The sequence below is a fragment of the Danio aesculapii genome, chromosome 25 (genome assembly GCF_903798145.1).
Source record: "Danio aesculapii chromosome 25, fDanAes4.1, whole genome shotgun sequence".
NCBI lineage: Eukaryota > Metazoa > Chordata > Actinopteri > Cypriniformes > Danionidae > Danio > Danio aesculapii.
The window spans coordinates 29,132,281-29,147,537 of NC_079459.1; the positions used below are offsets into that span (position 1 = coordinate 29,132,281).

Sequence of the window (15,257 nt, forward strand, 5' to 3'; positions counted from 1 at the left end):
TCCGGTTTCCCCCACAGTCTAAAGACATGCGGTACAGGTCAATTGGGTAGGCTAAATTGTCCGTAGTGCATGAGTGTGAATGAGTGTGTATGGATGTTTCCCAGAGATGGGTTGCAGCCGGAAGGGCATCCGCTGCGTGAAACATGTGCTGGATAAGTTGGCGGTTCATTCCGCTGTGGCGACCCCGGATTAATAAAGGGACTAAGCCGAAAAGAAAATGAATGAATGAATAAATGTCTACAGTATTTTTTAACGTCACATTTTTATCATGTTGATACAATGTAGATTCGAAGACAAAATAATTTTAAAATAATCCTCAAATTAACCACCATTTTTAAGTTTAAATTAAGAGCTACTATCATTGATGATTGGCTCACCAGGTGTTACAGTCTTGTTGAACTTGCTCCATGGGTTTATAGGTGACTCCATTGTGGGTACATGAACATTCGTAACTTGCCACACATCCACCTTCTCCATCAGCCAGAAGACCCTCAGGACACATACACCCTGATACACACCCTGTGCTGACCTATTGCCAACACACAAGCCCAAAAATAATCAGTGTCATTACAGAATCAAGAATATACAGAATATATTCATTAATATATCCAATTTCATGTTATTAATGCACTATAAACTGATATTATTCCTTCCATCCTATTATCACGTATTCTGTTTCATCGATCCATCAGAACTTACACAATTGTTGGAGTCTTGTTTCTCACATGTACTCTGACACTCCGTCCCTTTCTGATCTTGTTCATAATTAGAGCAGTTGAAGAAGATCATTGGAGACTTGCAGTCTAATATAGAATAAGTAGGAAAATAAATGCACACATCATACCAAGGCTTGCACACTTCAGTCTTAAATGTTGATCAGATAGGTTAAAAATTAACAGGTATTTACGGCTTACCTTGGCTGAAACACTGCAATTGCCCAAGGTTACATGTGCTGTAATATAACCAAACCATTTATTAGAAGTTACTGTACATTTTTATTAACAATGTAATGCAGAGGTACTCAATAGGTGGCCACATTCAGTCTAAATTAAATATGTGGTACACGCCATGCTAAAGACTAATGTATTTTTTATAATAATTTGAGCTCAAAAGTAGCGCAAATATTTGGCTAAATTTAAATGTAGTTTACACTCATAAAGCCTGACGCACACTGGAAAAAAATGCAACACATCGCCCTATTCATTGCTTGGCATAATGTAAAAAATGCAGGATTCCACACAATTGCTTAATGTTGTCCCAACACAAATCAGTTAAGCTAATTTAATCCTTTTTACAAATTTAAGTAGCTTGAAAGGAGAAAAATGTAATTGTCCCAACTAATTTTAAATAAGACATTTGAACAAGCAGCTAAAGTCATCTTTTTGAGTGTACTGTGGACAGATGCAGAATGGCTCTTCTGGTGCCCAAACAGTTAGATAAAACTATGTTAGCCTTATAAAGACACAACACAACATCTCATCTGGTAAAATTTGTAAATTGAAAGATTAAGATGAATTCAAGACAAAAAAAACGGCAGATGGTTCCCTAAGCAGCATGAAAAACAATTGAGTAAAATATAGCAAAAGGTGCTTCAGTAATATTAAATTAAGCTGTTATCACATCAGATTTCTTTTCATGATGAGAGCATTAGTTTGTGCAGAGTTCAGCCACTAGGCCGTTTTGCTTAAATCTGTTAATCAACCTCAGTCCTGATCAAAACTACTAAATATAAAACTTTTTAATTACCAAATTTGTTACTGATGTCACTGATTTGATGAAAAAAAAAAACACACATTACGCATTTTCAATATGAAAAGTAACTGTGGACTGGATTTTTTGTACCTTTTATTGCAGTCTTGGACATGTGAAAGATAGTAACAACATTGCCTTTAATGCATTGTTAGTTTTTGTGCAGCATAAGATTTTCACTGTTTCACTAATTTACTGTTGGTGCCTGTTTTTGCCCCATTGACTTCCATTATAACCACATTTTTTGATTGCAAAGCCATGAAAAAATGGTGTATTACTGAAGGATTTTAAGGTTTCAAACTGGCCTTAGCATCAATAAAACCCAAGCATTTCACACAGAGGCTGTCCATACTTCTCAACATCAAAAGGCAGGTGGTGCAGAAATACAGTCTTTGTTTTTGTTTACTCCATGTAGTTCTGAGAGCTGAGATGCATATTTTGATTTTCTCAGACGCATCAAGGTAAGTGCGCAAAGGTCACTCTCTCACACTCATAGACACACATACACAAGTTTTAATTTGCTCTTATACTCTATATAACTCCATATAAAATCCAAAAATTAAGCTTTTTTTGCACAGGCCTATCTAAAAAGTGAATAGTGCCAACTGATGATCAACAGTAAAAATTACAAATTTGACCTCTTCCCAACAAGGAAAACCCCAAACAATTAAAAATGCATGATTATATGATGTCATGGCTTTGCAATCAAAAAATGTGGTTTTAATGTAAGCCAATGGGGCAAAACGGGGTAAAACATCCCTAACAGCACATACGGGTTATTGCACTTCTGAGTTCCACATCATGATTATGTTCAGGATTTTTTTAAATAGATAGGGATAAGCCAGACTTATAAAGTCAAATAAACAGCATTTAAAATCAGTAAAACTGGTCAGATTATTCTAAATAAATTATTATTACACTTAGTAATTTTTGGCTTTTTTGCGTTTAATGTGGATGAATGTTTTCCCTTGTTCTCAGAACTTGAGTACCCCTGATGTAATGTGTCAATGTATGCTGAACCATCATATTTACCATTTAACCCCATTTTTAGAGATTGTTTCTGATGGATGTATGACCTTGTCATCAAGATAACAAGGGCACTGATCAGCAGGCACACATCTGTCCTCTTCATTAAGGAAGGTTCCCTCAGGGCAGACGCAGCCATCTACAGGTGTGAAGGACCCTTGGCAGGTGCTTTCTTGTCCACTGAGAGAACGGCAGGTGCTGTCACAACTGGTTACACTATAGGAGTACTTCATATTCGCTGGACACATGGTCTCTGTACAGACAGATAGTAGACAAACATAGTTAAAATAATAGAACTAATAATAATTTCAAGCAATATAAACAGCAACAACAACAACAAGAAACTCACCACAAGGCTCTGCATCCATCCAGCCTTGGAGAATGATTCCTCTGGCAGCACATGTGTGGGCATAGGTGGAAAGGGCCGCACACATGCACTTCCTGATATCTGCACACTTGCAGGTGTCATAGACGCACCACTGAAGAGAATGAAACTCAAATTAAATGAAGAAAGGGGCTCTTTACATTTGTTTAATCTTTCACTTTGGGAAAAAACACTCACTTGGTAGTAAATGTCAGGGCATATTTCTGAATGACATGCAGAAAAGACTCCACTTTGATTTGTAAGCCGGGAACACCAGTCTTTAGCAAGTTTCTCTGTATAAAAAGAATTACTAGATTTGTAATAATCACCCAGACAAACAAAACAATCTCCTCCAATATACCAAACAATAAACAATCAAATATATAAGACTGGGATTTTTCCTATGCTACAACAGCCTGTTTTTATCCTAAAACGTCTATTTGTATAGAATCCTGTATTGGTGCTTTTTACACAGCACACTGGAATACTTGATTGGTCAATCACAACATTTCAAGGTATGTTATGTTAAGGATAATTACATCCAGGAGGTTGTAATTGCAGAATAAAGCTGGAAAGGCTTATTGGCAGCCCAATGGGAAGCGGAGCACTGTTGTACAAGACTAAAGGGCTTAATTCTTCAAAAACAACCATCCTGGATGTGCTTTATCCAACTTATTACATGGCTACTTGCCCCAAAACATAAAAATTATACACATAACATTGTTCTAAGCCATAATAGTTTATTAATCATTTAATTAAATGGAAAGTAGACAAAAAGGAAAACAGCTAACAGTTAAAAACACAATCAATTAAGCATATACTAACCTACATACTATTTATTCAGCATTAAACACTCAAAAACGACAGACAAGTAGATACATATGAATGTGGTTGCACATGGATTTTAGCATATTCACTGACGGTCGAGAGGATTTGACGTTCCCAGTTGAGCCTGTGTTATTTAGCTGTTGTTATCTCGGAATTAGCTCATCTGGTGCTATGAATCATATTGACCATTTGTTAGTATTCTGATATGCATATCTATATGCTTATCTTTCACATGGCTGTTTTTGACTGTTTGGTGGCACCTTGTGACTGAATAATACATAGATTAATGTACGCTGCATTTAGCAGTTTTTCTTTCTGTAACTAAGTTTAAAAAGATTAAATTATTACAGCTTCGATTAATGTTGTGTTTAATTGTTTACTTTTGTGGCAAGAAGCTGTGTAATAAGCAGTATAATGAACATCTAGGTGGTTATTTTCTGGGAATTAAGCCTGTCAGGCTTTTCAGCAGCCTGATGCAAAGCAGAGAACTGCCTAAATGTACATTATCCCTTACATATAAAGACTTGTTATTGATAAATGCTGTATGAATGTTTCTAAAACTCGAGTACCTGTCTCAATGCGCAAGCTACAAGGGTTTTCTGCAAATGTGTCTTTAACATCTGTACAGCTGTACTGTGCTCTGTTTTTTATCCAGTAGTTGACAAAGGTTGTCGATGTGCCCTCTATAATGCCCGATTCAGTTTTAAAGTCGTCTTTTTGGACCTCATTATAGTTTCCACACAGACCTGAAGCAAATTAGATGTAAGAAAATACATTTATTGTATTACAATTGTATCGATGCATGTTTCTTAAAATGTAAATCATTAAAAGCAGAATTTGCTGTCTTTCTTCACTCACCAGTCATTTTCCCTTTCTCCTCAGTGCTGGCTATAATATACAACTGCATGACTGGAGCCAGCTGGATTTCCAGACGAATACTATTTAAATCAGCAATAATGAAAGATGAAGAGGGCTGGAAGATGCTCACAGGACCTGGGACAATAAAACAGGTGGTTAGCATACAAAACCAAGAGTTTGCTATTTTTAGGAATCGCATTTTAAATTGGTTTTAATCTTATGTTAAACATGGTGTTGGTTTAACATGCTTATGATAGACACGAATCCCCCACCTATGATAGCAGGAAGCTTAAATGGGCTGTTTCCATTCAGCGTCACATCACCATTAGAAGAAAAGCTGATCTGTTTTGCAAGGAAAACAACAATGTAATGATTTTGACACTATTAGTTGGTTCTTTTCTCAGTTTTTCTTTCTGTTATTTTAAAATTGGAACTGAAGAAAACGTAAATGAAATCCAGAGCTTACAGTGGTTCCCAAGATGACAAGGACAACTGAGTTTAGACAAATGTCTGTTCGGGCCGGATTACACGGTGCCAGATTTCCCACCACAGCAAAATCACTGTTGTTTGAGTGCTGGAATAAAAAAGCAATCATAAGCACTTTCAAATGATAAATGATGGTTGGATAGTCTGTTTGCAATATAAAGGATGAAGGCTATCAGACTATTAGGGACCTTAGTGAGGATGTAGTCGCAGTTCCCGCTGAAGGTGAAGGTTTTTCCATCATAAGTGGTGATGTGAGACCCTCCAACAACAGAGCAGATTCCAGGACAGTCCATGGTATGAAGCAGGTCCCAGCGTCCAGCATCACATGTACTGGTATAGAATGTAAGCAGTGTTAGTTTGGTGAAATTCTGTTAAAGGGCTCCTATTTCTGTGCTCGACTCACCATGTTTTACAAGCCTCTGTGTACGAGTCTCCTGAGGTGTAGGTTTTGTCATTGTGTACACATGGGCATTTGTTCACAGGAACACATCCACTCTGACCAATGTCATCCTCGACCATACCTTTACAAAAATAAGGCAAAGTGAACAAAACTGAGCAGAAAACAGTTCTGATATGATGCTGTCTATGTCACGTTCAGCATATTCACGTGAAGACAAGCTATATTTGAAGGATCTTCATCAGACAAACTAAACCACACTAATAGGACATGATGATTTATAATTATAAAAATAATTTATAAAACAATGTTTTAAAACTTTCCACCTTCAGGGCAGAAGCAGCCGTCCACACAGTGATCGGTACACATCAGATCTGCAGTTGGGGCTGAGCAGGTGTTCTTGCATGGACCGCCACATTCCAGGTACTGCAGGTTTAGAGGACACGTCTTTGCTGCTCCAAAGAAGAAAACAATTATTAAATTACGTCACAAAATATACATTCACTCTGCAGACAAACATCAGCTTTTTCCCATCACAGTAAAGATAAAATGTTATCATTTGTGTGCCTGTTTCTTTTGTTAAGTGAATTATGATGTTATACAGTATAAAGAATTATAATCTTTTAGTATTAAAGAATGCTAATGGTCATCTTACAAACTTACAAATAACTCTTATAGACAATTATGAAATATATACGAGTATGAATAAAATACACTCACGATTTATTTATTTATTTGTTTTTTTTGTTGCTCTGTATATTTATGTATAGTTCTAGTTATATATAGTTCTATATATTTATGAATGTTTGCATGTATTTATAATTTTCATTTATTTTATAATTATTTTATTTACAAATTTTTGTTTTTATTTATTTTCCTTCAGCTTAGTCCCTTATTTATCAGGGGTCGCTACAGCGGAATGAACCACCAACTATTCCAGCATGTTTTATGCAGCAGGATGCCTATCCAGCTGCAAGCCAGCACAGGGAAACACCCATACACTCACATTCACACACACTCATACACTACGGCCAATTTAGTCCATCCAATTCAGCTATAGCGCATGTCTTTGGACTGTCTGGGAAACAGGAGCACCCGGAGGAAACCCACTTGAACACGGTAAAAACAAGCAAACTCCACAAGGAAATGCCAACTGGCGCAGCCAGGACTGGAACCAGCAACCTTCTTGCTGTGAGGCGACAGTGCTAACCACTGAGCCACCATGTCGCCCCGTCAATTAACTTGCATGGATCAATAGTTCATTCATTCATTAATTTTCTTTTCGGCTTAGTCCATTTATTAATCTGGGGTCTCCACAGCAGAATGAACCGCCAACTTATCCAGCATATGTTTTACGCAACAGATGCCCTTCCAGCTGCAACTGGAAACATCTATACACTCATTTACACACATACACTACTGACAATTTTAGCTTACCCAATTCACCTACAGTGCATGTTTTTGGACTTGTGGGGTAAACCGGAGCACTCGGAGGAAACTCACGCAAACACGGGGAGAACATGCAAACTCCACACAGAAATGCCAACAGACCCAGCCGAGGATCAAACCAGTGACCTTCTTACTGAGAGGCAACATCCCTACCCACTGCGCCCCTTAGTTGTTTACATTAAGATGAAAAAAGGTGCTAGTAAAATGATCATTGTAAACTGGCTAATGGCTATATAGCCTAGTCACACATGTGCCTGTAAAGATGTTTACATGCCAGGTAAAATAAATATAATGGACAAAATAACTTAGCCAATATGCTTATGTCACTTACGATCCTTTTCTGGGAAAACGTACTTACTCATTTACACAACCGCATGCAAATCAGCTGAAGAACATGCATATAAACACACTCAGAATATGAATTGTTATTATTTTTTATTTAATGATAATCACGGCAGAGCTGTTCTGTCCTCCATGTTCCTGGTTGTCCTCCAGCATGTGTGCATTGTTGTGAAATCTCTGTTAGCGTGTTGCACAGACAGTCGTGGTGCCGTAACATTGACACAGGCGCTCTCACAGGCTTTTTCAAATAAAACCATGTCATCACATCATAACAGCCACTAAACCTGGATTGCTGAGGTACTGCTGGCAAAGATTTGTCCTGGGACCATAAAAAATAAGCTTTTATTTTTAGCATTCTGAAGAACTTTCGGCTAAGACAATAGAACAGAAAGTTTACAAATGCTAAAATACGAACAGAATTTGAAAGCTAACTAAAGTAATGGTATCTATTTTCATCTTATATATTGAGTACTATGGGGTTGTTCATCATATGTCTCATCACAATTTGATATCAAAACTGATACGATATTGACCGATACTTTAAAATAATCTGCAATATGATTTAAATTCTGTAAATATCAATCAATATTAAGTGCCTAATTTCAGCTATACATTTCATTTTCACATTTAATAAAATGCAACGAACGTATATAATAACGTATATATAATGAACAGTAGTTTACACTGTAACATGACAAATAAATAATAAACATGTCTTAAATTGGCTGCAACTACTGCTTTGTTGTTGCATTGCATCAAAAATATGGATGTATTGATTTTATGCAAATAATTGATACACTATATTGTTACAGTGGTGGAAAGAGTACTGAAAAATCCAGCCTGATCTCACAAGAAAACGTAAGTATTTTACGTTTTGACAGTTTAGTGGCTAATTCGTACGAATTCGTACGAAATTGTACGATTTTAAAAAGGAGGCGTGGCACCTAACCCCACCCCTAAACCCAACAGTCATTGGCATATGAGCAAATCGTACTGAATTGTACGAATTAGATCGTACGAATTTGTACGAATTAGCCACTAAATCAAAAAGTTACGAATTGCCGTGAGATTGTGTTGGAAAAATCATACTCAGGTAAAAGTACCATTACTTGCCTAAAAATATAGTCCAGGTACAGTAAAAGTATCTGTTGTAAATATTACTCAAAGTATGAGTAAAGTAGACCATTCAAAAGTACTCAAGAGTAGGGAGTACTACGCTGTAAAAAGCAGATGCATTTACATCTAATTTGTGGATGTGTGTAAACGTAACATTCTGTACTGCATTTAGTTATTGCCCAGCAGGCACATAATATCATAAGACGTTAACATTAGGTTAGATTTAGGTTGTGACATCAGGCACAATGTTATTTTGTTGTCCAATAATGACGTCAAATGACGTTGATATTTGGTTGATTTTAGGTTGTGTTGGAAATTGACCAAAATCCAACTTTGAGCCAACATCTTAAACCAACGTCTTATTGACGTCAAATACTGACATTTACAACCAAAATCCAAAATCTGACGTCATAGTGGTAACATCCACACAACATAAAGCTGTAACATCATTAGACAGTGATATTTGGTTGATTTTAGGTTGGACATTGACATCGGCCTGAAATTGGGTTCTGATGTCAACACGATTTTCATTTACAAACAAAATGCAACATTCCCACGAGATTGGGCTATAACGACAATATGACGTCTTGTGCCTGCTGGGTGATTAAGGCCATTCCAGTCATAATACAGTAAACATCCGTCATCTTATCAGTGACATGCATCTAAACTGGTCTTTGGTTCATTGCATGTAAAGATTTTGGAAATCTTCATGGACACTTTTAATGCTTTCAAACTATTTGCTACAATCATAAATCGCCCATGTCTTGAGGTTGTTCAGTATGATACAATTTGCTTTCTATGTGCGATTTGATTGGACAAGAATCACAGGACTGATTTTTCTAATCCCCATAGACAAGAAAAAATAAAGTAGTGACTGCAGGTTGAAGGAAAGTAGTGGAGTAAAAGTAACAATACAGCACTAAAAATCTACTCAATGGAAAGTAAAAGTTCACATTTTTAAAACTACATAGTAAACTACTTTTTTTTTAAACTACTCAATTACAGTAGTTTGATTATTTGTAATTTGTTACTTTACACCACTGATTGTTAATTATTTGATTAATTCATTTATTAATTTCTATTAATGTAATGTTACTTTCCTATAGCAGACTATATCAGAAAAAAAAAAGTCAACTTTGTCGGTGAACATTTAGACATAGTTACAATATATATGTAAAAATTTTGTAGTCATAATACCTGGTTTTCACATTGACCATTTAGTTTGCATTTCGATGTTTCCACAGGATTCAGATGAAGGACTCTTTCCATGCAAGCCACATCATATTCTATACAAAACAAAACGCTTAGATATTGTATATTCAAATATCCACAGCTGAATTACTTTAACAGGAGGTTTCATCAACATGATGTTTACCATTTTTAAAGGAATCATCAGACTTGTCGCCATTGAAGTTTCCACAAAGTCCACAGGTCTTTTCTTTGTACTTTTCTGAAAGCTCAATCTGTGAATGAAATAGTGGACAAATCAAGGACTTGTGTAAAACTTGCAACATTTCTGTTAGGCTCATTCAATGTAGCAGGAAGGCTGAAGAACATCCACAATAACAATAATCACAAATAACCATAGGGAAACTTTCTAGTTCAGTCTTACTTTGGTATCTCTAACTTTGGCTCTTTTGGTACTCAGTAGTCTATGTCTGTCATTGTGCTGTGTTTATCTGACATCTGATGGTGGGTATATTATTCTAAAGCCATGCCTTAAGGATAGCAGGAAGAACCAATTTATTTATATTTAAAGGCACATGTGCAAAACAGCAAAAATTCCCTCTGACCGAAATATGTACATTTTAAACAGGGTGTTATTTGTAAACCAGCAGTGTTGCTTCCACTGGAGATCACTTCCTGTATTCCTGCCAAACTACAGCTCCCAGAAGTTGCAAAGGATGAATGTGCAGACAGGGGTATTTCCAAATGCAGCTTTATTTGAGAACGGTCAGACATTCAGGAGTCAAAACCCAGCAAATAGAGTGGCAATAGATAATCCAAGAGCGAATTCTAAGGATACTACAGCCAAAGATTCAAGGCAGGCGACAAAGAATGAAAAAAAACCAAACATACCAAAAGTCAAAACACCGGGATAATAAGAAACAAGGAAACCTGCTTTGATTGAATGCAACAACTAAACAAGACTCAGCAAAGTGTATGGAAAGTGAGGTGTATATATATAGTCCATGTAATCAGTAAAGATGCGCTTCAGCTGTGTGTGTGTGTGTGTGTGTGTGTGGTGTGTGTGTGTGTGTGTGTTGTGCCAGTGTCTGCATATTGTCAGCTGTGGCAGGAATTGATGAGTGCAAAGGACTTCTGGGTGTTGTAGCTTGGCAGGGAATACAGGAAGTGTGTTCAGATCATTTATTATACTACATGTGTATTAAATGATCTGATATCATATTTGGACACATTCTGGAGACACAAAAGACTTAATTTAATCGTGACTCAAAGTACAGAAGAACTTGATTTTTTTATGTTCTTAAAATTAAAAAGTCTTAGAGTAGAAACAAGAGTAGAAACAAAGTAGAAACAAAATGATTCTAAATGTGTCCTGACAAATATAAACACGCACACAAAAAAACAGGCATCACCGGACAAACAGTTTCTTTTAAAAATAACTGTATGCAAACATAGGCTACTATTTTATACTTATCATGTACTGTGGAAAATGCATGAGCACTTATAGACGTTATTTTAAATAAAACCTTCTGTGTTCACACAGTACTACAAAACTCTAGACATCTTCACATTCAAACATTTCCTACAGTAGGCTTCGACAGCTTGAATTTACAGCAGATATCCTTCACAAACAACTAAGAAATGTGACTCAAATCGATTTTCATTCACAATACTACTAAATTCTAAAATTTGACTTACAATACTACAATTTATACAATTAAAGTTTTTAAGTGCAAAAAAATTGAACATGTTAACTAAAATAATCAGTTCTTTCAAAATATTAAACACCAGTGTTACATGTCTTTGCAGGCAATCATTTCTTGAGTTTTGAATAACTTTTTCCTTACATTCACACAATTTAGTGGAGTAAAAGTTCCTTAAAATACTTAAACTTGCAGTTTATTATTAAAATTACTGTGTTAGTCCTTTCCAATCCTGTTCTTTTACAGTAAAGTTGATCTTTTACAGCATTTTTTAAACGGTCACGGTGTGGACATGTTACAAGACACTTCGATAACTGAAGTCAGGCCTTATTTATCATAACGTACAGTTTTGCAAATATAATAGTAAATACAGTACACTTAACCCAAATTGCTGACTTTACTAAAAAATTGTGTGGAAACCCAATAATTTAAATGACTGAAGTTGTTGAAAGTTAAAAGCTAAATGGTTAAATTAACATATGGTTCTATGTAGTTCTATGTTAACTGAACTAGAGCTGATTAGTTTCAACTAATCACTTAACATGTTTAAGGCAATAGGTTTCCACACAATTTAAAGTCAACTAGTTGTGTTAAGAGTGCATTCAATCATAACAGACAACAATAAACATACCAAAAACGATCTGTCCTTCTCCCAAAAGACAGACACTCCATGTTTGTTGGAGATCTTAACACTTGGGTTTAGCTCGATGGTAATTCCATCCTTATAGGTTGAATTGTACACCCTGTTAGAGTAGGAAAAAACAACATTCAATATTTTTTAGAGATTATAAAGCAAGACATTTTAACATAGTATTACATTTAGTTAATAAAATAGTAAACACGCACACTTACATCAATAATAATGCAGACTTATTTAAAATACTTTTACGGACATCTGGCATTATGTATATATATACATACATACGTTTTGGCCCCTTAAAATTTATGTTTTGCTGATGACAAACAACTTCAGCACCTTTTTTTTTTTAACAGACACGTTTACATGTAATATTTAAACCATGTTAGTGTGAGAAAAAACAACATTTAATCTTTTTAGAAATTATAAACCAAGACATTTGAATGTAGTCTCAAGTTTAAAGTTTAGTTGAAAAAGAATAAACACTCTTACACTTGGTCTCCCATGATGATGTCGTTGTTGGTGAGTACAATGACTGTCCCTTCCAGATTTATTGTGATTTTGCCAAATGTGATTGAGTTATTTACAATCTGCCTTTGGATTTCAATGTTGAAATCAGAAACGGGACTGTTGCACATCTTCACCAGAACGTAGCTGCACGTGTCTGGCAGTTGGAAGAAATGGCCGTCGAATGTCTTGAAGTGGAAATTTCCCCATGTGCTGCAGATCGTGGACTGATGATCAGGATTTGGTACAGCTACACAAAAGGAGAAATCATTTATAAAGCTGATCTTTCATAAATAGCAGTTTGAATGATTATTAAAAAATTGTAAAGGACTGCATACCTTCAGTTATGATCAAATTTGTCATGCCTGGGAACACTGAAAATAAAAGGAAAGGAGAATTTTATCCATCTATATTCACACATTTTATCATTTGAGTTAGGGCAGCACAATATATCGTTTTAGCGTCAATATCGCAACATGATCATTCGCAATAGTCACATCGCAGGTATATGCAATGTTGATTCTGGATTATATTTATCATTTCGCAAGTGTTTTTTTGAGACCTGTGACTGTGAGGATTTTAAAAGCATTCGAGCACAAGAAATTGTACCGTTTGTATCTGACAAATTAACAACAATTAATTTTATTGAATTGTATAGAAAACAAAGGCTATAAAGTATTATTTTACATTGATTATTCAATTACTGTATATCTGAATACAGTTCGACTTCTCAGAAAATAATAAAACACCTGTATATTCAATTGGTTTCGGTTTCTTTATTGAGATTATCTATGCTTGTGGATTATTTATTATATTTTATCCACTCCGCTAAAGAATTATTCAAATTGATCTAAAATGATAAATTCTTTCCAAATAGTTATTCAACATCAAGTGAAATTGTAAATATCACAAATATGTATCGCAGCATAAAGAAATATCGCATGTTTAGATTTTTCCAATATCGTGCAGCCCTAATTTGAATGACTAATTCAAAATCTAAACGTTCTAATATGCTAACTGATTGACTGTTAATTGTCTAAGTATTCATGATTAATTTTGTTTGGTACATTAATACATTAAAACTATGAGTATTTTATATTTTTTAAATCACAAGTATCCGCTTTTCCTGGTTTAGATCCTATTTGCCTAGAAAACTCATTTTGTTCACTAGAACTAGAATATTAGTTCCTTTGTTTTTAAGTAAAATTAACCTTTAAAGCCATAGTTAGGTTAGACGTCAAGACTGATTATTGATCATATTATTTTATACAGTCTTCAAAATATGTTATTTTTATTACAAACCTCAGGCATATATAAAGTATACCTTTTGACCTTTACATATTGGGCTCTATTTTAACAATCTAGGCGCAAAATCTAAAGCGAATGGCGCAAAAGCATTAAGAGCATGTCCGAATCCACTTTTGCTATTTTAAGGAAGGAAAAATATGGTCTGCGCCCCGGCACATGGTCTGACAGGGTTGTGTTTATTCTCTTGTGTTTTGAGCATAACATGCAGTCTCATGTCCCATTTCCCTTAGGAGTCAGTTGCGTCCCGCCATGGTGCATTTGACGCAATTTACATGGTGGACGTTGTAAGAGGAAAAACTGAATGCTTTACTAGCGAGAAAAGAGTTAAACGGAGCATCTGCAGCATGAGAATAAAGTGCGAGCCTCCTCCATTCGGCCTCTTTACTTTCTCTTTACTTTTACTCTTTACTTTACTCCTTTACTTTCGTGGATAAGGAAACAGTGTTGTACGCACTGAAGACACACTGAAGACATCCATTAGCCTACATATTTCATTTCGTTTGTTAAGCGCAAAGATTTGTTTCAAAACTATTTCTAATTTCCAGCACAGGAAAAAATGAACAATAATAATGAAGTGTGGTCAAAAAAGGAGTAATATCCAAACACACGTCCTATTCTTATGCCCCATGTGGTGATGCATACATCTCCAAAACCCGACAAGCGGACAAACCTGAACTTGTTTTTTTAAAACAAATATAAATAAGCATGTAATAAATAATACTACGACTTATTATGACATTATACAAATGCAGATTGTAATGAATAAACTGAAAAAACCCCGAGAAGGCATGGAGGTAGTGGTTTTTATATTTAGGTAGAAAATAATAATTTTGTAACATTTTAATCGTAAATTTTTTTCATATGTAACGATTTGTTTATTGTTGCACATCCTGTGTGTATTAAGCAATGTGTTCGCATTTGGACTAGCTATTTAAAAAACAAAAATAAGGGTTGCGCTGGTCTGAGAATAGCAACAAATCGCACCAAACACATCTTGCGGTGGGTGTATGATAGAGCTCATTATGTTTTGCTGATGGCAAAAGCTCTAAGACTGCAAAGTACAACATTATGTCTAAGATTCTACAAAGCACTAAATCAAAAAACAAAATTTTTGATAAATGCTATGATTTATTGATAAATGCTATGATAAATTGTCTCAGAAATGACATTAATGAAATGCTATTAATTTCTCTGAAATTACTTCAAAAAATTTATCTGAAAATTAACCTGATTAATACTAATAATACATTAAAAGAAAAACTAAATGAAATATTTACCAGTCGTCTGGCCCGTCACTTG

General features: G+C 35.3%; 1 pseudogene; it reads right to left on the reverse strand.

The window, feature by feature from the left end:
* LOC130219065 (mucin-2-like) overlaps window positions 1–15,257 on the reverse strand; it is a 38,864-nt pseudogene that overhangs the window by 23,401 nt on the left and 206 nt on the right.